We start from the raw sequence: 4,042 nt of genomic DNA on the forward strand, positions 1-4,042 counted from the left end.
GCACCCCGGTGCCCACAGCGGCACCGGCTCTGCTCCGCCGGACCGAGGACAGCATCGTCCTTGTCAGGAAGCCAAGCCCTCCTTTCGTTCAAATTAACTGGGGGAGAACTAAGCGCAGCCGAGTTAAGTTCGGCCCTGGGGGATTCCAGTCTAGTGGACTATTACTGCTGTCTGACTTCTTTATAATGAATAATAAAGAGATACTTACACACGGCTTCTGTAAATTATTCATTGCGTGCACTGAGAAATCAGGGCAGCAATATGTAAAACAGACAACTTGCATGTCTGCGCTCATATAAATATCCAGACTACAGCCCTGTGAGGTACTCTTGGGTCCCCTCATTAGGGTTGAAGCACAAGGACTAGGGTTTGAAGTGGATGAGGAGCTCGTGGCGTCGCCACCGCCGCCCGGCTTCGGCTGGCATGTACCCGGTGTGCTTCCTGGGGAGATCTGGGGCCGGCCCAGGACCCTGAGAACTTGGGGTCACTCATTCTGCATTTACAGCTCGCGTTGATGGCTCAGAGCCGCACCTGCCCAAGGGCACAGGGATGCCCAGAGCACGGGTGGACACGCTCGCGTGAGGAAGGGTGAGGACAGCATCGTCCTCCCTTGCCCGTCGTGCCTGGTACCACCCTCAAAACCACTCAGAGCAAATGGGCAGGAGCAACTTGGAGACTCCTTCTTCTAATGAACTCATACCAAGAGCAAGGAGGCAAAGGCTCCTTCTCCCCACCCTTTGAGCTCACTCTTCAGTTGCTGCCACTCAACAGCTAATTCGGGATCAAATCCCTTCAGCTCCTCCCCACTGGAGCCTGGGCCATCCCCTGCAGGTGGAGAAGCACCAGACAAACTGCTCTCCTTCACAACACTGGCCCTCCTGCACCTCCTAGCAATGTGTCAGAGCAACCACCAGCAGAAAAGCCACCTTCCATCAACTGCTGCGGAGCACGGAGTTTCCAGAGGCACCTTTTCGCCCAACCTCACCTTCCCACCGCGGGTCTTCCCGCCCTGGGAATCGGTGCTTAAAGGCAAATACTGACCGACACCCGGACGCAAGGAGCACCCCGCCAGCATCTTTACCTGGCTTGGAAAGCGATCTCCGTTAGCCGTTAAGCCGCCAGCGCTCCCTCGTCTGCCGAGCCGTCTTTGCTACCTATTTCCAATTGACCAGGATTATGATAATGTCTCCAGTAAGCAAACAGGTAAAGAGACTTCTGCAAAGTGTTTAGATAAAGCAGACAAGCTCTGACAAAGCTGCATAATAAAGTGGGCCAGGAGGTTTTCCCTTGAAGGGATCTAATTAAGAACAAAGACAAACCCCCATTAACAGTCTCCTGAAGACGCCGTATCCATCTCCAGAAGAAACCCTGCCTTACGAGTCCGGAAGGGACAAAAGACAATAAAGCACCTGACAGCCGGGAAGGGAAATAAACCCATCCTGGCTCCACGGTTCACCTAGAGAAAACCCACCAGCAAAGTGGGGGCAATATCTTGGGACCAATATTGCCAGCTCAAACCTGAGCCCCAGGCACTCGCCTTGTCCCAGCTCCCCGACGCAGCCCTTCTTCATGCAACGCGACCCATCCCATCTGCTCCTCCATCTCAGCGTCCCACCGAGAGCCTTGCTGCCTCCGAGCAGAGCCTTTTCACCATCTGCAGCCCTTCAGCCGCCTCCCACTGTGGCCGCTCTCCACCAGAGCGGCTTGCAGGGAGCCTCGGATGCTTGGCCTTCACCCGAGCTCCAGCCCCCGCAGCGCTCACGGGGATCCACGCGGCCTCTCGGGCGATGAACCCGAACGCGGCAGTGCGAGAAGATGCATGAGGGAGGGAGTTGGGGGCAGCGGCGCCACGCCGCTTCCCCTCTAATTGCCCCTATTCCTCATCCTTAAATGCTAATTTTGAAGTTTGCGGAGGAATTATTTCACTTAGTGTCAACGATACAGATAACTCCGCCGATGAGCTCGTGGTGTTTGGTGGCACAAAGTGACCGTCTCCCTCCTCCCAGACCTATTAGGAGAGACCCCCGCGTGGCCCCCGCGGCAGGCTCCTGCCCGGCCCCATCAATGACAGAGACAGCGCTTCTGCTCCGCACAGGATGTGACTTCACACCCGCCACCTTCGTCCCCCGCCTTTCCCAGTCCACATCACGGACCTTTCCTGCGCTGCTGCCTCGGCCGAGCAGGAGGGCCAAGCCTGGGGCTGCCCTCGACCCCTGCCCCGTGGTGAGGGAAATACCATGTCCAGGGGCAGCCCCAGTTTTCTGGCACTAGTTTGGAGGGATAAACGGCACGCAAAGAGTTGGACGAAGTTTTGCAACCCACTCTCCATGGGTGCAAAGTATCCCAAGGGATGGGATGCTTGGGACCTCAAAATGTTGATGCACATCCCAAGCGGTCCGGGTGACTGGTTCGCACCCGCAGAGCCGGGACTGCTGGTCCCCGGCCAAGCAGAGAGCCTCAGGGCAGATGCTCGTTTTTGGATCAACCCCAAACCCTCCCATTCCCTTACGCAAACCAACAACGCTCTATTTTTAAATACTTCCACAGCCCTTCAACCCCAAATCGCTTTTCTCTCCTGTAGGCAACGCGTCTCATCAAAATGACAAATGGAAGATGCCAAAACCAGTCGCAAACTGGCTGGCTGACCCAGTTTTCAGCGGCTAAAATAGCTCACCCGGCTCGGGAGTGAAGCCCCCTGGCAGCACCAGGGTGGTGCTTCACCCTGGGACGTTTCCAACCAAAAAGTACCTGTCACCGGGGCAGAGCGAACACCCCGGCACCCTTGCCTTTGAGCAGAAATTGTTAATTAGATTTGCTAGGGGCTCCTAATGGGATTTCTCCTTTGCTTCGGGTACTCACCCCGGCTACAGAGTTAACGGGCTCCGAACGCCTTTTATTCCGGGCGGCTGGAGCAAAGGCAGAGGAGATTTATTTGTAATCATCGGAAATAAACACACTTCCTCAGAAGTAAACACAAAAGAACAGAACCTGGCTGGGCTCCCGCTTCGTTAAAGATGCAAATTAGAAGCAGGCCATCAAAACGCGGCAGCTCCTCTAATCCTCTCCCAACAATGTAAACCGTCAAATTAGCCGCGGGTACAATGGCATCTGCGGCGTGTGACGGCGGGTCTCGCACAATAGCTCCCCGAGGGCAGGCCTGCGCCGCCTGGGTTTCCGTCACTGTCATCCCTGATATTTATTCGCGGTGCGGAGGGCGGGAGGCACTTTGTCTTCCTCCCCGATCCCTTCCGCTGCCGCCTCTCTGAGCCACCCTTCTCCCACCTCTCCCGTCCGTCCTGGTGCTTGGCTGCGGGGTGTGTGGCCCCACAGCATCCCCGCGCGCCAGCCCAGCACCCCAAAGATGGAGGTGACCCGGGATGTGCTGTTTGGCATCGCCCAGTGCCACCGCCTCCCATCCAGCCCTCGCCACCCCCTCAGCAAGCCCCAACCCATCGCCGCACCCGCGTCCCCACGGGAAAATGAAGAGCGTGGGATGCACAGGGAGCTCAGCCAGCCTAAACTGTTCTCCTCTTCCCCGTAACTCCCCTCCCTCCGCACCGTACGCCGGTCACCCCTGATGCCTCCCGCAAAGCCACACGCCACCGGCTCTCACTCCCTCCAAGCTTCATTAATCGCTTGCCCCACCGCTACCGTGCCGCTTGGGTTCCCCAGGCGCTCCCAGCGCTGTTCAAACAAGCTCCGGCCCCCCAGCAAAGCCTTCCCCAACCAACCACCCCCTCCCCAGAGCCCCCTGAGGGCTACGGGACCCTCCTGCCCTCCCCAGCGGCTCGGGGCTCGTCGGGGAGGGTTTCTCCCTGCCGGTTCCCCTGCGGTGGAAGTTTGCCCGCCCGCTACCAAGAACCAGAATAGAAGCTGCTCCTTGTGAAAAATCAAAGCCCAAATTGATACATTAGAGGTTGCTAAATATAAAATATCCATCTGCAAAGATAATAAGCCTGTGAGGGCAGGGGCTGTCGAGTTGCTCCATTTCAGATAGTTTAATGGTGTTTTGGTCCATGACTGCAGCTCCCAGACATTAGAA

Source organism: Egretta garzetta, unplaced genomic scaffold (assembly GCF_000687185.1).
Source record: "Egretta garzetta isolate BGI_Z169 unplaced genomic scaffold, ASM68718v1 scaffold307, whole genome shotgun sequence".
Taxonomy (NCBI): Eukaryota; Metazoa; Chordata; class Aves; order Pelecaniformes; family Ardeidae; genus Egretta; species Egretta garzetta.